Source organism: Gossypium raimondii, chromosome 11, assembly GCF_025698545.1.
Source record: "Gossypium raimondii isolate GPD5lz chromosome 11, ASM2569854v1, whole genome shotgun sequence".
Classification (NCBI taxonomy): Eukaryota; Viridiplantae; Streptophyta; class Magnoliopsida; order Malvales; family Malvaceae; genus Gossypium; species Gossypium raimondii.
The window spans coordinates 54185459-54211978 of record NC_068575.1 but is presented as its reverse complement, the minus strand read 5'-3'; the positions used below and the strand labels follow the sequence as shown (position 1 = coordinate 54211978).

The window sequence follows — 26520 nt, the reverse complement described above, 5'->3', positions numbered from 1 at the left end:
ATTACGTTACGCTATCGTATTTATTATTGTTTCGTATGCATATCCACGTTTTCGCATTTTTTTTATGACATCGTGTTTTACTTTACTCGATATATCAAAATTTATTTTTTCGTATTTTGATATTCGAAAAATCGTATCCTAACTTACGGGATTTCGATTTTCTCGATAAATCTAAATACGCGAATCATTTCAAACAAAGTTTTTAAATGCTCTCGGGAATTAACAAAGATCGTATTCTAACTCACGAGACATGATCTCTTTCCTAAACCCGAGATAATCAAATATCTTTCAAAATAAGTAAATTCTTTTTTGGAATTCATTTTTGTATCGGGAATTCTAGACATTGCGTCCTAACTTACGGGATGTAAATTTTTTTCTCGATCAACGTAAAATATGTCTTTTTCTCGATTTTTAGCATTTCACTAAAGGATCGTATTTTAAATCTCTTTAAAGTTTTCAACTTTTGACATTAAGACGTTAATTAGTTAACTAGGTACCAATTTTGGGCGTTACGAGGGTGCTAATCCTTCCTCGTACGTAAACGACTTCCAAACCCGTTCTTTTGAATTTCGTGGGCCAAGATCGTTGTTTTAATAAAATAAAATCATTTATTGAAAACAACCGTTTTACGAGGTGACCCGATCACACCTCATAAAAAAGGATCGGTGATGACTCCCATTTTCATTTAAAAAAAAAATTCAAGTCGATCTTCTTTTATAAAAAAAAAAAGAACAAAAACAAGTTAAAACCCAAACAGAAAACATTGAAATATTTGTTAGACTGCAAGAGAATTGTTTATTGTTGATCAGTTTGCAATAATAGAATTGTACTATTTGGCTTGTAAGGATACAGTGTATCTAAACATCAATTTAAATGTAAGGGGACAAAAGGAGAATGTTTTTAGAAAGGAGGGTTTTCTTAGGGAAGCAAAACAAACGTGAATTAATTTCCCCTTCGCAATCCGGGCGGGCCTTGCGGAGGACAAAAACTACAAACTTAAATACTATATATAAAAAAATTATCCATACCATGTTAACAAGCGGGGATAGCTCAGTTGGGAGAGCGTCAGACTGAAGATCTGAAGGTCGCGTGTTCGATCCACGCTCACCGCACAATTTTAGGCCCAAGCGTCTTACCCACAATATCGATTTTTTTTTTATCCTTTGGATTACACCCACATTTTGACATTATTTTCCTTATCTTAGGCCCAAGTGTCCTACAATATCGATTCTTTTTTTGTCCTTAGGATTAGACCCACATTTTTAATTCTAAAATATCTGACCTTAGTAATTTATTCAACTTAAGCCCAAAAGTATAAAGATATAGTTTTAGCAATTGAACTGAATCTTTCAGAGACAGATATGGGATGTGTTGTTATATCTATTTATCTAATAATTTGGTCGAATTTGTAATTATCTTTTAATATCAATCTTCTTTAACATCTTAAATTAGTTTCTTAAAAGTTATATGAGAAATAAGAGATGTATCTTTTTTTCTTCTTATTTTATTTTTAATTATAATTAAAAGTATTAATTATATTCTTGAAAAATATTAGAGTTTATTAACTTATTTTTCAAAAATAAACTTTTAAATCTAAACAATAATTTTAAACATATAAATAAATATTCGGTTTGGATATATGAAGTCTTGAATATTCTCTTAATAAGTAATTTGAATTCAATTATCTAAAATATTTATATTAAAATCAAAACAAATTTAGGTAATGATTTTTTTACCCGTATGAATTATAAATCAATATACAATAATAAATTTAATAGTCAACATATAAATCGGTAAAAATTCAATAATGTCAAATCTTTAAGTTTTTATTATATATATTAGGAGGATTGTGTTAGATATTGATTGCTTTAGGTCTAAATTCGAGATTTAACCTTAAAACTTTTATTTGCTATAATTTTGGTATAGGATAAGAATTGTTTGATCGCAATCTAATAGAAAAAAGAGTGCAAAAGTGCAAAACGAGGAAAGGGCTTTAAGACTTTTATGTTCAGGGGAATGATGGGCATGGCAAATGGCGGGTCATTCTTCACAAACTATGGCTCTGCTTGTGAAGAAGAGAATTTGGAATAAGTTAGAATATAGAGCAGACGTCTCGAATAGGGAAGAAAGAGGCAGTAGTTAGTGGAGTCTAAAATGAAATCTCCATTTAAGGAATTGGTGGTGAGAGAGTGAAGCTGAAGGCTATAAGGGTGCTACTGGCTCTGCTACAATGGTCATTCACGAGACAGATGTTTCATGCTTGGGTTGGGAGGATGTCAACTCTGATTCTATACAAACTCCAGTAGTCAGAGGATGATGATAGTTTTGCTGCTAAATATGGATGTGTGCCCATTTCTGATGCCAAAGCTTCCAAAAGTTGTGACCATCGTACACTCACTGGCTCTGGCTGCAAACATTGTTTCTACTTCAGATCATCCTGCTTTTGTATTCAATTGCCTTGTGAAGCTTAAAATTGATAATGGGAGACCAAGCTGTGGTGGATGAACGGCCAGATCAGAGCTCCTCAAGTGGAAGCAATGCCACTAGATTGATCTCTAGCACTGTTAAAGTAAAAAGTTAAAAATGAGCAATTGATGATATCCTACTGTTGTGGAAGATACCAAGATGATTCGATAATAGAGAGTAGCACTGAACCGTGAGCTTAGTATTTGGAGCGGTACTTCAATTTAATTGTTTTCGCTGCATATCTTGCCTTGCAAGTAAAGCATTTGTTTTGTCGACAAGAAGAACGCATGGTATATAATTATATTTTATATGTGATCTCTACAAAAATAGTTCGTGAGGATAGCTCAGTTGGGGTAGTGATCTGCCGTAATTTGTTGTAACAAGTTAAACTACATTTTGTACTTAATGAACTTATAAGAAAGCAATTTTGTTATGTTTTTTTTCTTTTTTAGTTTTAACTTTTAGTCTTTAGGTAATAAAATGAGTAAATTAGGCGATTTATATGAGCTTGTATGTTTGGAGAGTGTGCAAGACATCATTCAAAGGCACAAAGACAGTGGACTATATCGATGTTGCAACATGAAGCTTCGAAGTCGCAACACAGTAAACATAGTACCCAAGAAGCAGTCTGTCATCAATGTCATGACACAAACCAGAGGGTGTCATGACACAGCCCTAAAGAGATGCCCTAATTAGAGAACTTCCACCAATGTCGCAGTACAGGCCATAGGGTGTTGCGACACCGACATGACGTGTAACACCCCTTACCCAATACCGTTGCCGGAGTCGAGCATGAGGCGCTACTTGACTTAACTTAAAAGTTCGGGGCATAAAAATTTACTTTCAAATTTAATTTCATCATTCATAATAAAGCTGTCCACCTGCGCAGCAGTCACTAAAATAATTATAATTTAAGCTATGAAACTCGAAATTTAGATCTGTAAATTTTCCCTGAAACTAGACTCATATATATATTCACCATAAATTTTTCAGAATTTTTGGTTTAGCCAATTAGTACAGTTTATTAGTTGAAGTCTCCCCTGTTTCACTGATCGACTATCCTGACCACTCATCACTAAAATTTAATTATCTCTTATTACAGACTTCATATGGTGCTTAAACTTATTTCTACTAAAAATAGACTCATTAAGGAATCTATAAATATAAATTATAACTCATAATTCCTTCTGTACAGTTTTTAATGAATTTCTAAAGTCAGAACAGGGGACTTCAAAAACATTCTTACCCTGTTTCACTAAAATTCAAATATCTAAAAGTATATAATTCTTTTGCTTACTCCACTTTTTTCATGTGAAAGTAGACTCTTTCAGCTTTGATTTCATATCTCACTCAACTTCTAATTCTATTTCCACTATTTTTGGTGATTTTTCAAAGTTACATCAATGCTGCTGTCCAAGAATTGCTCCATTGCAATTTTTAAAAAAAATTCAATATAACCCCTTTATAATTGTCTAACCTTCCCTGCAAATTTCAAATCACAACCAATTCCAGTATTTCATCTACTTCATTTAAATACTAATGAAGTTCAACCAATCAACCATTTCAAACTAAAAACATGTATATATTTCGATATCTAACACAACCATAACATTCAAATTTACTTTGCATACTTAGTCATTCATTCTATTACTTTTTACTTTAATTCCCTATACATGCCATATAAATCCAAAAAGTTGCTTAACATAATCTACCGGAGTATATCTGGATAGTGTGATTCTTGATGTAGATCCGATCCTCCGAATGTATAAATACGTTAATCTACAAAAACAATAAACACACACATGTAAGCTTATAGAAAAGCTTAGTAAGTTCATAGGCATAAAACATAAATCTTACCAAACACTTGTACACTTATACAATATACACCATTACTAAATTTACCTGTCAACCACAATCTTTGGTGAGTTCCTTGGTATAAACTCACTACTACTTATTATTTTACCATAATTCCTTTGGGCCCATTTGTTACTTACCATCATTGATCAAAATTAAGGAACGGTCACGGAAAATTGAGTACTTCACTTTCACTTTGCCATAGTATAACTATGGTCTTACGTATGATCATTTATCATTTGTCCCTGATCAGATAAGTGTAGCCAAGCTACCACTTATCACTTTGTCACTTGATCAGATAAGTATACCACTTATCACTTTTTCACTTGATCAGATAAGTGTAGCTAAAGCTACCACTTATCACTTTGTCTCTTGATCAGATAAGTGTAGCACTTATCACTATATCTCTTGATCAGAAGTACTCAAATCCGGCGTTTCGCTTAATTTGATCATTTATTCGATTTTCGCATTTTTATTTTACTCTCTTTTCAACACTAAATACATTTCATCATACATTATATAATTCATGAAATTAACATTTAATCATTAAATTTCAGCCATATGAACTTACCTGGGTCGATTTGCAGAATTTGTAAAAGTTCAGGGACTAATCAACTACTTTTTCTTTTCCTCGGCTTGCTTCGGGTTCTCGATCTAAAATACAAATTTATTCATTCATCAGCATATAATTCTATTCTAATCCATTTCACAATTTATGCCCTCAAATTTTCGAAATTACACGTTTACCCCAAACTTTACAGTTTTTACAATTTGGTCCCTACTCAATTAACCCCTCAATTGATCTAATTTTTCTCAATCAACACCTTTTCCAACTATTTTAGACTACTACATAGCCTTTAATATTCAAAACTGCAACACCAAACCCTAATTCCCAACTTTTTCACAATTAGGTCCCTAAAATCAATTTCTATCAAAATTACTTTAATAGAATCATCATATAACAAAATCAAAGCTTTAATTCCATGCTTATTCATCATAAAAATTCAGTACTCATCAATGGTAACTTTCAAATCAGCCATAAGATCAATAACTAATGAAACAATTAGTTGGACCTAATTGTAAAAGTATCAAAGCCACAAAAATTAGAAGAAATAATCAAGAATTAAACTTACATGATTCAAATATATGAAAAACCAGCTTGGAGGGACTCTTCAATGGCGTTTTTTGGCTGATAATTATGAAGAATTTCCTAGAAACTCTTTTAATTGAGATTTTTATTTGTTAACTTTTACAAAATTTCCAACTTTACCCTTATTACATCACTTTTCCAGATTTTTCTTGCCCAACCGTCCAGCCCATATAGTTTGGGCCTAATTACCTTTTAAATCCCTCCTTTTTAATCACTTAAGCTATTTAATCACAATTTAACAAATTTTACACTATTTTCAATTTAGTCCTTTTTAGTTAATTGACTATCCAAACGTTAAAATTTTCTAACGAAACTTTAATACCAACTCAATGACACTCTAAAAATATTTCTAAAAATACTTATGGCTCGGTTTAAAATCTTTGAGGTCTCGATACCTCGTTTTCAATTTTAATTATTTTAATATTTATTCCTAGTACACTATTCACTATTTCAAAAATTTTCCAAACTTCACATTTACTTATTCTCACTAAATTAATAATATTTTCTACTCATTTGTCAGATTTAGTGATCTCGAATCACCATTCCGACATCACTGAAAATTCAGGCCATTACATGACGTGATCATTTAATGGGCCAAGGGTGTTTTCATCTGCACAATGAATTTTAACGAAGATTAGTCAACCGTTTTAAGTCAAGGACCAGTTGCTAACCTTAGGCCTATAAATACAATTGCTCATAATAGTTTAAGGGGGGTTTACTTTGTTTAATTTTTATTTTTCATATGTAGTTTAGATTTCTTTACTTGTAATTTTTTGTTTAGTTTTTATTTCGTTCTTTGCGGGATTTGGATTGTAGATCTATCAACTCTTCACGGATTACTGTTCGCGCCACAATATTTATATCAAGATTTTTCTCATCTTTATTTTTGATGTTTTACGAATGTTTATCTTTCAAATCAATTCTATTGCGTGTGTTAGATCCATAGGGAACTAATCCGATAGGGACATTAACGAGTGAATGTGGGATTAATTAACACCTATGAAGGGTCTCTTAGAGGATCAGTTGGTTGGGAAAGGAAGAACATAAAACTCTAGGATTGACAACCCTAGGAAGTCATGTAGGTAGGAATGAACCCGAAATCAGTAATGTCAGTCGTGAAAACCTTACCCCAACTTGGTCTAACCTGTGATATCGAGAGGTAAGTAATTATTGCCGACTCATTAGGTTAGTGGAAGGCCAAGAGGCCTTGTTAGGTTAATGACTAGCTGGTTGGATAGAACTCGAAGTAGGAGTTAATTATGAACACCGAAACGAGTTAGTCTTCTGTTGTAAAATTGATAAGTTTATAATCCAGTCTTTCGTTATTTTATTATTCTTATAAAACATCTTTTATTATCACCTTATGAATATTCATAATATAATTTAATTAAAGTACTAATTAAATATGTTAAAGTAGGAATTAACTTTATTTTCAAGCCTCCTTTGGGTATGATCCTCGAAGTACTTCCAGTACTTCGTTGTACAAATCTATATTACAACCTGACCCGTATACTTGCGGACACCGCCTAAATATTTATCTATTGTAGCAGTATTCTCACTTCCGACGTTGGTACATCAGGAGGTGGTCAGGTAGCCTTAGATTGAAAGTTAAATAATAAGGTAAACTAAGTTATTAGTTACCAAATTATTAGTAATTTCTTTTATCATTTAACTATGAAAAGTTACAACATGGTCACTTGATTATCAATTTTTTTTTTGATCATTCAACTATGAAAAATTACAAAATGATTATTCAACTATTGATTTTTTTAATATATATATTTTAGAAGATTTTTTACCATTCAAGCCATAAATGTAAAATGAATTACCATAATATATCACTATTAATTATTTTTGCTTATTATATTTTTATTAATAAATTTAGTATTATTATTCTCTTTTATTATATTGAATTGATTTTATTGTAATATAATTTAGCATAATATTGCTTACACTAATTCTTATTTGATTAAATTTTATAAAAAAAATAATGTTAGAATTCACAGTAATAGTGCTTGCGAATTCGAAGGATTTTGAAGTTGTTTTTGTTTGTTTGTTTGTTTGTTTGAAATTGGGTAGGAACAACAGTTGTTTTTCCTCAACCTAAAATAAAAAGTATGATGCATGTTGGTGCAATTTGATAAAATATTAAAATAGTAACATTGTAACGAAAAAAAGATAAGATCATGGTTGTGTAAGTTGATAAATGGAATTATTTTAAAACATTAATTGAGCTTTTTGTTACATCTTGCTATTATCATACGAATAATTAAATTCTTTAGTGGTACAAATAATTTCTTTTAAAATGATTCCTCATAAGAGCTTTTCATTTTACAATTTGCTTGATAAGTGAACTTCCTTATTTACCATCTCATCAGATTTCAATTATCACATTTCATCTGAAATGACCCAAAGCACAATAGGTCACTCTATCTAAGCCTATCACACTAGGCCACTTACCCTTCATCCGCCAATGGCAACTTGGCACGTGGCACCATAGGATAGGAAACGACAAGTATATAAGGGTTTGAGGCCTAAAAATGAGACCAAGCTACCTATATCTCCTCTTATTCCAGTCAAGGTGAGGCTAAAAATTTTAGATTTTGAGATCAATTTTCTAAAAATTAAAATGTCTGAAAACTCATATAAATTAATGCATAACATCAACTCGATAAACTAATGTATGATATGATTAAATGTAAGACTATTACAAAACTATTAAAATAGTACCTAAATAAATCTAAGTCTAAACACATAAAAATTATTAACCTAAACTAGTCGATAATTGCAAGAAATAGAATATTTGAAATAGAGGACAATAAACTGAATATGCAATTCAGTTTCTTTATGTCTATGGAGCCTAACTCAATGAGATGAATTCACTATATTTGAAATGAATACAACCAATGAACTTATTCTAACACATTCTAGTGAAAAATCCTCACTCTTGTATATTAAAGACTAAACCTCTCACCACTAAATTCTCCCATTGAGATTTTTGTAACACCCCTAACCCTTATCTGTCGCTGGAATAGGGTTACGGGACATTACCAGACCTTACAGAATAAATACGAACATTTTATAACATTCAATAAATATATCATAAACCAATCACAATTCACTCATATTGTCCCTTATATGGGCCCTCGAGGCCCAAAATACGTGTTTAAAATAAATCGGGACCAAACCGGAAACTCAGAGAATTTATCCCCAAAATTCTAAAATTTTTTCTAAATGTAAGGGACACACGCCTGTGTGGCCAGGCCATATGGCTCACACAGCCAAGAGACACGCCAGTGTCTTAGGCCGTGTAGGCATTCGATGTGAGGCACACGGCATATCCCATCTCGTGTAACTCTCTGACTTGGGCCACACGGCCATGCCACAAGTCCATGTGCTAGGCCGCGTGTAAGGTGCAGGGGTCACACGGCCAAGCCATACGCCCATGTGCTAGGCCGTGTGCAAAAACCTGGGCATTCTATTTCTAAATTTTAAGATACAGGGGACACACGACCGGACCACACGCCCATGTGTTAGACCGTGTGAGCCACATAGCTAAGACACATGCCCGTGTCTCGGCATGTGTGGACGAAAATAGGCCATATTAAGGCCACTTTTCTCACCCATTCTTGATTTCAACCTACACATCTCAAATTTCATACTCATAGGCCATATCAATACCTTCAAAACAACCAAATTCCTAGCTCTGATATTGTCATATTATCACATACCCTAACATTCTAATTTACCACCTTAGTCAATTCACTTATATGCCTATAAGTTAACCATCACCTAACTACTCCAACACATGTACCAAACATAATTAAACCATACATAAATAAGTTGATTAGGAATATAACAAAATGTAATTCTTAACATTTACATAAACCAATGCAACCTTATACATGCCATATAAACCATAATATATGTTGCAAAAAATACCGAAACAAGTTGGATAGTGTGGCTTGATGTGTTGATCCGATCTCCCAGCCTCACGTTAATCTACAAGAACATTTAACAATACAAGTAAGCTTAAATAAGTTTAGTAAGTTCGATGGCTTAAAATATAAATCTTACCAACTAAAATAAATTCATTCAATATACTTTCCCTGTCAATCACAACTTCAATTGATGAATGTATTTAGTTCATAACAATTCCAATAATAACAATAAGCCTTCCAATAGTAATTTCATAACTTCACTTACCAATCCTTACTGAGTCGGAGAACGACTTACGGATATGAGTACATCGTATTCAGGAGAGGTTGCACAGAAGCACATAAGTGCTAAACAGAAACCTATAAGGGTTGAACGGAAGCTTATAAGAGCTGAACGGAAACCCGTAAGGGTTAAACTGAAGCTCAAAAGAGCTGAACGGAAACCTATTAGGGTTGAACAGAAACTCATATGAGTTAACAGAAACTCATAAGAGTTAACAGAAACTCATAAAAGCTAAACAGAAAGTAAACAAGAAAGTTCGCAACAAATGCTAAACCTCGGTTTACTTGGGTAAATTGCCGTCAAATCTTCCTTTGCCGGACAATGATTGTATTCAATCTCGCATTCCACTTTAACTCGATATTCATTTCCATTCATGATTTCCACAATATTTTTCTTTCAATAATAGATATGAATACATACATAATTTCATTTATCAATTTAACATATAAACAATAAAATTTAACCATACGAACTAATATTCATTTCATCTTACCTGGATTAAATTGTAAAATTTGTAATAGTTAGGGACTAATATGCTAATTCTCCTTTTCAAGATTATCTACGGGCTCTTGATCTAAAATATAAAATTATTCATTAATTAGCACATATTTCAATTTCAATTCACTTCACAATTAATACCCTTAAATTTTTGTAATTACACAATTACCTCAACTTTTACAATTTTGCAATTTAGTCCTCACTAATTAATCTACCAATTGAGCTAATTTTTCTCAATTGATAGTTTATTTAAATATCCTAAGCTATTTTACAGCTCTTGATATTCAGAATTTTAATACCAAACCCTAATACTTAACATTTTCACAACTTAGTCCTAAAATCATTATATATCAAATTCACTTAATAAAATCATCATACAAAAAATTAAAGCTCTAAACCCATGTCAATTCATCATAAACATTCAATATTCATCCATGGTAACTTTCAAAATTACCAATAAAATCAAAAACTAATAAAATAGATAATTGGATTTTTTTGTAAAAGTCTTAAAAACACAAAATTTCAAGAAAAGAGCAAGAATTGAACTCACATGATGTAAAATATGAAAAACCAGCTTTTGGAGACTCTCCTATGGTGTTTTGGCTGAGAATTATGAAGAATTTACTAGAAACTCTTTTAATTATTGTTTTATTTGTTTAATTTATAAAATTTACAATTTTACCCTTAGTTCACATTGTTTCCTTATTTATTTTCTACAATCATACCGTCCAGCCTTCTCATTTTAGGCTTATTTACCCTTCAAGACCTCCCTGATTTAACATTTATTCCATTTAATCACTATTTCTTTAACTAGCAAGTTTTTCACCTTTTTCAATTTAGTTCTTTTTACTTAATTAACTCTCAAAACGTTAAAATTTTCTAACAAAACTTTAATACTATCTTAATGACACTATTTAAATATTTATAAAAATATTTACGGCTCGGTTTATAAAATTGAGGTCTCAATACCTCATTTTCAAAACAACTTACCTAATAAATCCTTCTAAAACACAAATCACTAATTCAAAAATCTTCTAAAATCACACTTGACTCATAAATAATAAATAATAACATTTTCAAACTTACTCGTCGGATTTATTGGTTTCGAACTACTATTTTTGACACCACTAAAAATTGGGTTGTTACAACTATCCCCCTTTTAGGAAATTTCGTCATTGAAATTTGTTTCCTGAGAATAGATTTGGATATTGTGATCTCATCGATTCCTTTGTTTCCCAAGTAGCTTCCTCCGAACCATGACGATGCCATAATACTTTTACTAAAGGTACTCATTTGTTTTGCAATTCTTTAACCTTTTGGGCCAAAATTCTCACCGGTTCTTTCGAATACGTTATATCTAGTTACAGTTCAATCTCACTGTAAGGAATTACGTGTAAATGATCATATCTATACCGTTTGAACATCGATACATGAAACACGTTATGAATTTTCTAAGTTCCAGAGGCAGAGCTAATTTATAAGCTACAGAGCTGATTCATTCAATAATTTCATACGGTCCAATAAATATTGGACTCAGTTTTTCTTTTCTGCCAAACTGTAATGTTTTCTTCTACGGTGAGACTTTTAAGAATACTCGATCACCCATATTGAATTCTATATCTCTTCTTTTCAAATTTGCATATGATTTCTGACGGTCAGAAGCATCTTTCAAACTGTCCCGGATAATCCAAACTTTTTCTTCAGTTTCCTGTATCAAGTCAACTTCTACTAACTTGGATTCTCTCAACTCAGACCAATACAATGGTGTCTTACATTTCCTCCCATAAAGAGCTTCAAATGATGCCATTTTGATATTGGATTGATAGCTATTATTATATGCAAATCCAACCAACGGAAAATACTTTTCCCAGCTACCTCCAAACTCAAGTATACAACATCTTAACATATCTTCCAAAATCTGAATCACTCATTCTGATTGCCCGTCAGTCTGAGGATGAAACGTTGTGCTAAAATTTAACTTTGTACCCAATACCTCCTGTCGTTTACTCCAAAATCTAGATGTAAATCTCGATTCCTGATTTGAAATAATAGATGTTGGGACCACATGTAACCTCACAATCTCTGATATATACAATTCTGCTAACTTCTCAAGTGAAAAGTCTGTTCTGACTGGAATAAAATGTGCCGACTTAGTCAATCTATCAACAATCACCCATATTGAATCTTTCTTTTTCGGAGTCACATGCAACCCAGATACAAAATCCATTGTGATATGCTCCCACTTCCATTCAGGAACCATAACAAGTTGTAGTAAACCTGTTTGAACTTGATGTTCTGCTTTCACTTGTTGACAAATCAGACACTTTGCTACAAATTCACAGATTTCCTGTTTCATACCCAACCACCAATACATCTGTCTTAAATCACAATACATCTTCGTGCTACCCGGATGAATAGAGTACTTGTTATTATGAGCTTTAGAAAGAATATCATTTTTCAAATCCGAGTTATTCAGAACACAAATTCTATTACGATAATGTAACATACCATCATCATCATTGCTATACTTTGAACTCAAATTGTCCTGAACCATTTGTTGTTTCAACACCAATTTCGGATCATCATCTTGTAATTCTTGGATTGTTGGAGAAACAGAGGTTTCGTTCTCAATTCTGCTAATACAGAACCATCTTCATTAAGAGATAAATGAGTGTTCAATGCTCGAAGTGCAAACAATGACGACTTTCAACTAAGTGCATTCGTAACCATATTAGCCTTTCCCGAGTGGTAGTTAATAACTAGATCATAATCTTTCAGCAATTCTAACCACCATCTTTGTCTCAAATTCAGCTCTTTCTGGGACATCAAATACTTCAAACTTTTATGATTTGTGAACACATAACATTTCTCATCGTATAAGTAATATCTCCAAATCTTCAAAGCGAATACGATTACAGCCAACTTAAGATCATGTGTAGGATAATTCTTCTCATGCAGCTTTAACTGTCGAGAAGCATAGGCCACTACTTTACCTGACTGCATCAGTACACAACTTAAACCATTCAGATACGCATCACTATAAACAACATACGGTACACCCGATTGTGGTTGAGTCAAAACTAGAGCTTCTGTCAACATTTTCTTCAACTGATCAAAACTCTGTTGACACTTTTTAGACCAAACAAATTCCACATTTTCTGTAATAATTGGGTCAACAGCGAAGTAATCATCAAAAAATTCTTAACAAAACGTCGATAATAACCTACTAGACCCAGAAAACTTCGCACTTTTAAAATATTTTTAGGAATTTTCCAATTCACCACATCAGAAACTTTACTCAGATCAACTCGAATCTCATCGGCTAATACAATGTGACCTAGAAATCTAACCTCGTGAAGCCAAAATTCACACTTACTAAACTTTGCGTACAACTGCTTTTCTCTCAAAGTCTGTAGCACAATCCTCAAGTGTTGCGTATGCTCGAATTCTGTCTTGGAATAGATCAGTATATAATCGATAAACACAACCACAAATCTATCCAAATAAGGTTGAAAAATCAGATTCATTAAATCCATGAATGTAACAGGGGCATTAGTTAAGCCAAATGGCATTACCAGAAACTCATAATGACCATATTGAGTTCAGAAAATAGTCTTCGACACATCACACTCTTTAACCTTCAACTGATAATACCTGGATCTAAGGTCTATCTTCGAAAACACTGCGGCACATTTCAGTTGATCAAACAAGTCGTCGATACGTGGCAAAGAATATTTATTTTTAATTGTAGCCTTATTCAACTGTCTGTAGTCTATACACAATCTCAAAGAACTGTATTTTTTTCATAAATAAGGCAGGTGCACCCCAAATAGACATACTCAGTCTGATGAACCCTTTGTCTAATAACACTTGCAACTGTGCTTTTAAATTCCTTTAACTTGGCTATTGCCATACGATATGGTGTTATTGATATAGGAGCTGTTCCAGGAATCACATCAATCATAAACTCAACTTCACGATCAAGTGGCAAACCTGGTAATTCTTCAGGAAATACATCAGCAAACTCATTAACAACCAGTAACTGTTCTAATTTTGATTTAGAATCCCGAGTATCAAGAATGTAGGCTAAAAATGCCCCATTACCTTTTCGCATTAATCTCTAAGCTGAAAAAGCTGAAATAATTCTAACAATTTCTTTTGGATTCTTAGACTCAATTGAAATTACTTCCCCTGTCTGACATTTCAAATCAATCCATTTCTCTCTACAGTTTACTACAGCATCATGCTTCGTTAACCAATCCATTCCCAGAATAATATTAAATTCTTGAAAAGGTAGTAATATTAAATCAGCATGGAATTCACAGTCTCTTACTTTCAGTGGACAGTCACGACACACTAAATTAACTATTACACTTTGGCCTAATGGATTAGTGACTTGTATATCATAATCAGTAGGTTCAACAGACAATTTCTTTTCTAATACTAACACAGTGCAAATATAAGAATATGTAGACCCAGGGTCAATCAATACATATACAGTGAAATTAAAGGGATAAAATGTACCAGCAATCACGTCTGGAGCCGTAGCTTATTCTCTCGCTCGGATGGTATAAGTACGTGCAGGTGCCCTAGCTTCTAATTGGGTAACAGAATCTCTCATACCTGAACGAGCAATCCCAGTAGCACTATTCTGGCCCAAATGTCTACTTCGTTAAGAAGTGCCACTTACTTTTCTTTCTGCTCTTCATTCTCTTTTCGCAATTAAGGACAATTTCAAATAAAATGGTCAGTGACTCCACATTTATAACAAGCCCCCGCTTTACTTCTACATTCACTGGGGTGGTATTTCCCACAACACTTGCATTTAGGCCTGGGAGCATTTTGCACACTACCCACACTAACAACGGGTCTAATAGATACCTCGTAATCTTGTTGAATCATCTTGTCATGTTTTATCGTTCAGGCATTAGGGTGGCTCGACTGAAATCATCTCTAGACTTTTGCGCAGGTAAAGCTGAAATCGACTTTAAGGAACTTCTTTTATAAGACTCTTTATTTTGTCTATCTCGTTGTATTTTTTTTGTTGTACACCTCTTCCATTTTCAGAGCACAATCTGACAAAATGACAAATTTCCGTATTTTCGTGCCCCCAATCATCATTCTGATTTCATCATTTAACTCTTCTTCAAACTGAATACACATTTCTTCTTCGGTTGGTACAATTTTTCGGGTGTATCTACTGAGGTATACAAATTCTCTTTCGTACTCGGCTACCAATCTGTTTCCTTGGCCCAGGTTAAGAAATTCTCTATTCTTTTTTTGTCTAGATACCTCTTGCCAACGTATTTATTTTTAAATTCACTCTGAAAAAATTCCCAAGTGATTTTCCCTTTCGACATTACAGCCACTATAGTCAACCATCAATTATAAGCTTCTTCTTTCATTAGTGACACAACACACCTCAGATAATCTTTGGGAGAACGAGCTATTTTTTAAAAAACTCTTATCGTATTTTGAAGCCAATACTCTGCTTTGACTGGATCATCATCTGACCTACCTCGAAATTCTTCGGTCCCACACTTTTTGAGTTTTTCAATCGGAGTACGTTTACTTAATTCAATCGCTGGAGGAGGTAGAGGTGTAATCGGAGGCTCTACAGATGGTACAGTAGGGGGAAGAGGTTGTTGAGCTAAGTTTCTTTCTTGTATAAACTCACTAAACCATTGATTCATAAACCCAAAGAATATATTTTTAAGTTCTTGTTCTTCAGCCGGAGGAATTAGGACATTACTACTTGTCCCATGTTCAGATGTTTGTGCTCTATTATTAACTTCATCATTATTAGCATGTTCGGATCTTTCTGACATCTTTACAGCATATAAGTAAACAAATGTTAGATCAGATCATACACATCATACTATCACATATTTATATGGCATGTATTTTTAAACATTTTACACTTTACGTTCGTTTCCAAGAATCGACTCAATTGAGCTCTGATACCACTAAATGTAACACCTCTAACCCTTATTCGTCGTCAGAATAGAGTTACAGGATATTACCAGACCTTACAGAATAAATACGAATATTTTATAATATTTAATAAACATATCATAAACCAATCACAATTCACTCATATTGTCCCTTATATGGGTCATCGAAGCCCAAAATACGTGTTAAAAATAAATCGGGATAAAACCGAAAATCAAAAAATTTTTCCCCAAAATTCTAAAATTTTTCCTAAGTGCAAGGGACACACACCCGTGTGGCCAGGCCGTGTGGGCATTCGATGTGAGGCACACGACCATGTCCCATCCCGTGTCCATACCCGTGTAACTCTCTGACTTTGGTCACACGGCCGAACCATACTCTGATGTGTTAAGCCGAGTATCACACACAGTTGAGACGCACGTCCGTGTCTCTGCATGTGTGGACGAAAATAGGTCATTTTAAGGCCACTTTTCTCACTCATTCTTGATTTCAACCTACACATCCCAAATTTCATACTCATAGGCCATAACAATGCCTTCAAAAAAAACTAAATTCCTAGCTCTAATATTGTCATATTATCACATATCCTAACATTCTAATTTACCACCTTAGTCAATTCACTTATATGCCTATAAGTTAACCATCACCTAATTACTCTAACACATGTACCAAACATAATTAAACCATACATAAATAAGTTGATTAGGAATATAACAAAATGTAATTCTTAACATTTACACAAACTAATCCAACCCTATACATACCATATAAACCATAATATATGTTGCAAAAACTACAGGAACAAGTTGGATAGTGTGGCTTGATGTATTGATCTGATCTCTCGGCCTCACGTTAATTTACAATAACATTTAACAATACAAGTAAGCTTAAAGAAGCTTAGTAAGTTCGATGGCTTAAAATATAAATCTTACGGAACATACTATAACACATCAACTAAAATAAATTCATTCAATATATTTTCCCTGTCAATCACAACTTCAATTGATGAATGTATTTAGTTCATAACAATTCCAATAATAATAAACCTTCCAATAGTAATTTTATAACTTCACTTACCAATCCTTATTGAATCAGAGAACGACTTACAGATATGAGTACATCGTATTTAGGAGCCTGAAGGCTGCACAGAAGCACATAAGTGCTAAACAGAAACCGATAAGGGTTGAACGGAAGCTTATAAGAGCTTAATGACAAAATGGGTGAGAAAAGTGGCCTCAAAATGGCCTATTTTCGTCCACACGGGTAGAGACACGGGCATGTGTCCCCTGCTTCTAAGAAAATTTTAAAATTTTGGAAAAAATTCCTGAGTATCCGGTTTAGTCCCGATTCACTTCTAAGGTGAATATTGGGCCTCGAAGGTCCATCTAAGGGACAATATGAGTGCTATATGATTGATTCTTAATATGTGTAACAAAAGTTTAGAAATGTCCGTATTTAATTCGTAAAGTTCGGTAATGCTCCGTAACCCTATTTCGGTACCGGATAAGGGTTAGGGGTGTTACAATTTTAAGGCCACTTTTCTCACCCATTTTGACATTAACCTGTACTCAACATTTACATACACCAATATATCCCAACCAAGCAATCAATACAAGCTAAAACATGTTCTCAACGTGACATAACATCACAAATATTTTATTTACTTATACCTACCTATTTAACTCATTTCATTGATTTATCAAATTCTACTACTAATTACATGCATACAAACATTTAATATTCACAACCACAATTCAAACTATTTCATTGCCAAACCAACCCTATACATGTCATATAAACCAAAATTTATATTGCAAAAACTACCGGAATAAACTAGATAGTGTAGCTTGATGTGTTGATCCGATCTTCCAACTACACATTAATCTACAAGAACATTAAACAACACGAGTAAGCTTAATGAAGCTTAGTAAGTTCAATAGGTTAAACATTAATCTTACTGAACTTAATATAATATAATAAATTAAATTGTAAATAAATCATACATTTTTCCCTGTCAAATACAATATAATCAATAAACACACTTCCTTCAGATCAATATCAATAATAATTTATAAATCTTTCAATCCAATCACATAAGTCTCTTACCATTTCTTATTGAATCGAAAAACGGCTTACGGATATAAGTACATCGTTCTTTTTGTGCCATAGTCCAATTATGGTCTTACACATGCATTGCCATGGCCCTGCCATGGTCTTACATTTGTAGTGTCATAACCCAGTTATGGTCTTATCATCAAAATGCCATAGCCCAGTTATGGTCTTACACATGTATTTATACTGCCATGGTCCAACCATGGCCTTACGTTCAAGGTGTCATAACCCAGTTATGGTCTTTTCATTAAAATGCCATAGCTCAGCAATGGTCTTACATTTAAACATTGCCATGGTCCAACCACGGTCTTATCCGTTAAATTTATTCTTTTCCACGGAACGATCGTACTCAATCTTGTGTTCTACTCGTTTTAAACATTGAATTCAATTTTCATACTTTTACAATAATCTTAATTTCAACAACAAAATATGAAGAAATATATTATACCATTCCTAAATTAACAAATAATCATGAAAGTTTAATCATATGAACTTACCTGGGTTGGATTGTAAAATTGGTAATAGTTCAGAGACTGTGTAAAACAAATCTCAGCATCTAGTAAAACTTGTTTCTTCTTATTGATTTCAGGTTTTTGTTATGTTATTTATTGGTTTTCATATCCGATAATTTAAATATAAATTATTCAATTTATTTTATTATATATATATTTTTATATTTATATTTATTTATTTTTGTTCGCTAACGTGTATTTTTTCCAATAAATTATATGCAGCTCTCTGCAAAAATCGAAAACAAAACGCTAACACGAAAACAATACTTTTAATTGTTGAAGATTTAATTGATTATCAAATAAACAACATTTCAAAAACTTCTTTCCTCAATTTTATATCCCGTGAAATGCAAGGAGATCGGATTACCGCTTATTTATTGGAAGACCGGGTATAGTCTAGATTAATTAAAAGTTGATTGGTTTGGACAAAATGACAAAATATGAAATAGTTATTTTGGCTTTAGTACCATTATCATATGATAATCTTTCAAAGTTTCTAAAGCAGCCATGCTTATACGTCACATGATATCCTTAAACAAATATAGAAATTTAAATTTAGTAATTTATGATTAACTAAATCCATGAATTGCCTTTATATTATTCAATTAACTAAAACAGCCATTTCAGGAATTCAATTAAATTCTCAAAGTGAAATTAACACTTCTAACATTATCATTAAATTCCTAACCACAAATAAACATTCAATAATTTATGTAAGAAATTAACATAAAAAATTAGTTGAACAGTTTACATATATTAAATTAATAAAATAATAATTTTTAAGTTTATGTGTTTATCAATAGCTAGATGAACTAAACAATTTTTGTAAAGTACAAATCAAAAATCAATTTGAATCAAGTTGTTTGGATCGTTTACAAAATATAAGTTAAAAATTATGGTTACGAATCATTTTGTAATGTAAAATAAATATTTTATATTTAAAATTTTGAAATAACTAAAATATATTTTTACATTTATTTTAAATAAAATTATATAAGAGTTATTGATTTTTATTTACTTGAAAAATTAACTTTTTTACTAATATTTATGATTTTTTAAACTTTATCAAATAATGTTGAAAAGTCACAAGATAATATTCATTTTGTCAAAATAAATCTAAAAACTCAAAACTCAAAAATAATATAAAAAAATCGAGAACCGAATCAACCCAACTTAAACATATACACCCTATAAATTAAAATAATAACTTCTCAAGTTTTTATAAAATAGGGAGGTAAAATTCATAATTAGATATAATCATGATTGGGCTACTAAATTTTAAGCTTTGCATATTCACGCATGCGTGGTCCTCTGTGCAACACATTTTAGACTACAGCTAGCATTTTATCATGCATAAAAACTTTGATGATTGCGGTCTGCAGGTTTATTGGTTAAAACTTAAGATGCATCCACAGTCCACACCCTCCCCTGTTGAATTCCTAATTCAAAATCTATCATTTATTATTATTTCTCATTTGGTTAGATACAGTAGCCTTAAAAATTAATCATATTGTTGGAGTAGAGATCATCTTCTCTTTTGACGAAAGCTTAGTTAATTGTTACATCCTAATCAACCCCTTTAATCACCCTATCATTATTCACTGCAAACCAAATAATGGTCAAATATACCAATGTCGACACAAAACTATAATTTCACTATCATCCATGTTGTACAAAGTTGGCATGTACCCATAATTCACATACAACAATGACGAATGCTTTCACTTTCACACCCACACACCAATAAATAAATCAAGCTATAAAAAGTAAAAGCAAGACATAAACGACAAGCATACCTATACCTTACCTATGATAGAAAATGGGGTTTTAAGGCAAAACCATGAATGGTGAGAAAGAGAGGCTAAGATTGGATGTGTTCATGGCAAAGTCAGACCAAACCACGGGCCAATTTTAAAAAGAAATATAGACCTAAGACCAGTTGGGCCAAACAAACTTATTCTACTATTTAAAAATAATAAAATATATATATTATAATAATATTATAGATTTTGTAATTAAATTTAAATATTTAAAATATATATATAATAAATACAAAATTTTTGTCCAAATTTAGACTGAGTAAATCACTGGACTCGTAAACAGATCTGATTAAGGTTAAAAGGTGTTTCTAGAAACACTGCTATTTAAATTTTAAAATTTCCATTTCTTAAACTTGACTTCGTATAAGCCTTAGTTAATTTTGTGGTTTTTTCAATATCCAAATATATATATATATATATTATTGCTTAATTAGAGAAACGTCTTATTACATCATGTAAAAGATTTAAAAAATTAATTCCTTGGATTTCAAAAATTTATATTTTAATTAAATTATGCAGGATACATTCAGTTACGGAATCAAAAAAATTTTTGAGGCCAAAATTAAATTGTATATTTTTATGATAGTAAAATATAATTTTACTATTTTAATAGTCTATATCTTTATAATTTTTAAAGGATTAAATTAAATTTTATTATTTTAGGAGGCCAAAGTGCAATTTTACCATTACTAATTTAAAATTTTATAAACTATAAAAGGTTTAAATGGAAATTGTTTTATTTTAGGGCCCTGAGTACATCAATTGCCTTTAAACTTTATATAAAATTACATTTTGATCACCCAACTTTTAAAACTATTAATGTTATCGAGTTGTTACATTTTTGCCACTCATCCGTTATCTCTCGTTAAAATGATGATGTGACATTAATTTAAGGGGCTAATAACCAATTTGGTCACTGAAATATGAATAAAATATTTTTTTGATATATTTTTAAATATTTTCTTAATAATTATTCTAAAAAGTTTTTTAAAAATTTTAAAATTAAATTAAATTTATTAAAAATATAAAATGTATTATAAAACATTATCTTATCTTAAATAAAACAACTATATTAATATTTAAAAAAAAAAAAAAAACCTTTTCCCCCACCCTTGTCCCTCACCTCTCCCCCACCATCTCCCCTCCTACTCCCTCTTCCCCACCGTCTCCCCCTCACCTCCCTCCCTCTCCATCTTCTCCTATAGTGTAGTAATCGTACAGTTTTTTGGACTTGCTTAGCATTGAGGACTATTAGTATTATTTTTGAACATTTTGAAACCTCTAAGAAAATGGAGGAAAGTTTTGAGGAAAGGGGAAAAGATGGAGGGAGAGGGCGAGGGAGAGGGAGAGGGGAGGGTTTTATTAATTTTATTTAATATTAATATAAATTTTTATTTAAATTTTACAATAATAATTTATAATTTTCATAATACATTTTATATTTTTAACAATTTTAATTTATTTTTAAGATTTTAAAAAAATAGAACAATTATTAAGAAATTATTTAAAAATATGAAATTAATGTTTTATTTATCTGCGAGGACCAAATTGGTTATTGGCCCTTTAAATTAATATATTACGTCATCATTTTAATCGAAGATAACAGATGAGTGGCAAAAATATACCAAATCAATAATATTAATGGCTATTACATGAGTTTGAAAAGTTAAGTGACTGAAACATAATTTAATAAAGTTCAAGAACAATTGATATAGTTTACCCATATTAAATATACCTACTTGCTTGATTAAAAATAAAATAGAAAGAGTTAAACTAATATTGGATTGGATTATTACGGACCCCATTGGTGAAAAAATATTTAAATTATATTTATAAAAAATATCTATGTAAAAAATTTAGTTAATATGATAAAATTATGATGATTTAAGTTTAAAATTTATTATACTTAGTCATTTTATAGGTTTTTATAATAAAAATCCTCATAATAGTGTAAAAAGAGGTAGTTCTTATTTACTTTCCAATTGGATGGAGTTCGATTAATTTGTGATATTAACTCATCGGATATATTATATAAAACTAGAAATCCTATCACATGCGTATACGTGTAGAAATCACAAATTTAGAACATAAATATGTATTTTAAAATAACATGCAATAAATAATGAATCGTATGGTTTGAAATTAATTAATAATAACACATGAAATATGTTTGTTATTAAAATGAAAAAATAGATTAAATTGTTTATCATGGTGTTATCATCAATCTTGAGTTGGTGTCGAGTTAACTTGTGACACTAACTCAATCAAATGCATTATTAATACCAAAAACTCTATCACACGTGTATGTGTGTTGAAACCATGTATTTAGAATATAGAATTGTGTTTCAAAATAACATACAATATATAATGGAATGTATGGTTTGAAACTAGTTAATAATAACACATACGATAAAAAATAAAAAAAATAGATTAAATTATAAGTAAATGAAATTTAAGCATATGAATATCTCATGGGACTAGAACTTTAGTCTCGCAAACCGCGCGGCCTTAGGCGATTTCTTTGCTCCGAATCTGCCTAAGTCAACCTAACTCTCGAAAGATGAGAATTCTCCTGAAAATTCTCTAAGGCTCCTAAAATATAGCGAAAGCAGCTCGAAACGAAAAAAGCAATAAGAGAGTTGAAAATCCACAAGAAAGCAATGCACACCAAGAATTTGAGTAAATGCTCTCAAATATATTCTTTAACTATCAATGGGATGAATACAAATGAGGGGGAAAGCCTCTATTTATAGTTGAGCTCCCCAAAAACCAACGGTACAAATTGAGTTATATCGACGGTTGAGATTAAAGCCTATCTAAAATTAAGAGTTGATGTGTCATAATTTGATACGTCAAATTACGCTCTCCACTACACTTAAAGAGCTTTCTCGAGCAATTTAGGTTTATTTTATATGTTTTTGTTAAGTTTTGGTTTTATCGTTAATAAATAATTTTTATTAGTTTTATGTTATTTTTGAGACCTGAGTTAGTCAAATGTGTCATAGCGAACTTAATGAGTTAATTAAATATTGTAGGGCGTCAATAATGACCCGAACGTGAAGAAAATACCACTCAAGAAGGGGATATCCCGATATCAAAGCATGAAAGTCGTGATACCCCTGGCAGTGTTGAAATGAAGAGAATTGAGGTCAGCTTCAGTGATATCGCGATACCAAGGATGGGTATCGCGATACCATGACACCCCAGGACCCCCCATTGCAAGATTGACATGGGTATCATGATACCAAAGTCTGGGTATTGCGATACCACTATTGAGTGGAGACAAGAGATTACTATAGGGATAGTCCTTGTCTAACCTCAACACCAATCAAAATTAGACGATCAGGGGCATTTTGGTCACATTTGTTAGGTCTGTATTCTGATATTTTAAGCCACTTTTGGTTGGATTAAAAATGAGGTACCTTCATTCTTATTGCTAGAGCATCTTTTTGTTAATTGAGCTAATTAACTATCTTTTTGTTGTGATCTTCTTCTAGCTTTCTAGGGTTTAGTGTTTTTTTGGTTTCTTTAGTGCTCTAGTTAGTTAGTTAGTTAGTTAGTTAGTTATAAGTTACTGTAGCTTAGTGTTTTTTACGCATTTGATGCTTCCAACTCTTTGTATTTTCAGTTCAATCCATAGACTTAATATAGCTCAACTTTTTTTAAATTTATCTAGTAAAAATCTTATCTTGTTTGTTTTTTCCTTTACCACAATTGTTGCCATTGTTGTTTACTTTAAGCTCTTGCAAGAAAGGTAAAAGTTTTTCTCATCTTTTTCTTGTGCTTCACTTTGATGAATATGTTACGGATGATTGCTTGTTTGGAAATGAGTATGAGTAGCTAAATTTAAGGTGGTTGGTTGATGAAAATGTTGGCTAGTTAATTTTTGGTACAGGGGCTAAATCGTAACAAACTGGACTAAATCGAATAGACTTCAAAACTTAGGTTGCCCCTAAGGTAAAATTAAGATAAGTGAGACCGAGAGGAAATCTTATTGGGCACCAGTTTGATAGTCTCGGGTTAGTTGGGTGAGGTCGAGAGATAAACATGACTAATTTTTCTAACTTGGTAAAATCGAGATCAAGAGGTAAAATTGAGACAATTTAGGAGTTTAAATGATTTAGTTAATTAATTCAAAGATTAACTAGCCACATGGAAATCAACCAACCAGTGTTTGTCATTGATTTGTTAATTTCGTAAGTTTATCAATTTTTACAATTTAGTCCTTTTTAGCATTAGATAGTTAATTAGCTCAATTAATCTTGACCATGACTTGTTGTAATATAAAACTTAGTGAGTGATTAGCTAGACTCTTTGATTGCATGCTAATTTTTTTAGAAATCACTTAGTTTCAGAACTCTCTTTGGTTTGATCCTTGGAATACGTAGGTGTTCCATTGAAGCACTACAAATATTACAACTGACTTGTCATACTTGCAGCACACCGCACTTAGATTGTTTGTTTTAGTGTTGATTCTCAACCTCGGTGCACACACGTCAAGGCGGCGGTCAAGAGTCCTAAATGATTTAAACTCTATACAGTCTTATTCCTTTAGGATTTACCCTAACCCTGGTAACTCTAGTTTTACTGGAGTGTTTCATTGTGTTACCAAGGCTTCAAGTAGATGGACTCCAAATATCATATTAAAAGGTTAGACGGAACAAAAGTATAAGTATCAAATCGGACAAATTAAAACTACAGATACCATATTGACAAATTTATTAAAGTAAAAGAATATTTCTTGCCATTATCCCAAATATTAAAATAAAGAAATTCACTTTAGAGAAATTTTATTCCATTACTTATTTATATTTTAATTTTAAATGATGTATTTAAAACCATTATACTTTTGGACCTTTTAACATAAGCAACTAATTTTTTTAAAAATATTTAAATAATTATTTTTGTTTTAATTTTTTTATCATTTTCTTATGACTTTATAAAACTTTATATATATTTCTATATATTTTATAATTTTTACGATTTTTATAATCTTTTTCTAATTTTAATAAAATTAAATATTTCTTATATTTTTTATTAAAAATTAAAAATTTTTATAGCTTTTTATTTTTATCAGTTTTTTGTCACATGTCACGTTGTGGTTGTGGCACGTGGTGACTTTAACTGAAAAAAATTAGGGGCGGTTGGCTTTAACGGCCAACCGTTAAAGTTAACGGTCAAAGGGCCTTTTTGATGCATTTTGGCAGTTCAAATACCTAATTGAGTGAAAAAGAACAGAGACTTAATTACTTTTTTTGAAAAAGTTTGAGGACTTTTTACACCCTTAAACCATTTAATTAGAATATAGTATGTTAACTTATAATTAAGTTATTAAATTCTAAACTTTAAAATTATTTTTAAAAATAAAATTTGTCAGAGGTAAGTTTTGGATATTTAATACTTTATGAAAAAAATGATAGTGAATGGACATATGTGGAAAATTTATATATAAATTTAAAATTTTACGTAATATGTTAATATAAATTATAGGAAATTTTACCCTTTAAAAACATAATCATTTACATTAAGTTTAAATTAGGTTTACAATTATAATTGTAAAAATACATAAGCTAATTAACAAAAATTAAAACAACGTTATATTTGGAGACATAAAAAAGTATAGCATAATATAATATCGTAATTATACTTTTAAAATTTGAAATTATTTCAACTTACGTTTTAATTTATAAAATATTCAATATTTTAAATAGAAAAGGTTTCAATCTTAAATTTAAACAGATTAATATAATTAAATTTTATTGATTTTAAACTAGACTAATATAGTAGTAACTCTAATTCTGAATTTTTAATGATTTTTTTAAAAGTAAATTCATTAATTCATTCAATAAATGGAATCATATAATTTAGGAAAAAAAATAACAAACACTCGTTGTAGATGGGGAAGGACAAATTCTATCAACACAGCAAAGGCTTT

At 31.2% G+C, this 26520-nt stretch overlaps 1 non-coding gene across 1 annotated transcript; it reads left to right on the top strand.

The window, feature by feature from the left end:
- The first annotated feature begins 1039 nt into the window (after positions 1–1039).
- On the top strand, positions 1040–1112 carry TRNAF-GAA (transfer RNA phenylalanine (anticodon GAA)). Its single transcript has one exon. It is a non-coding gene; the product is annotated as a tRNA-Phe (tRNA).
- Positions 1113–26520: the final 25408 nt, after the last annotated feature.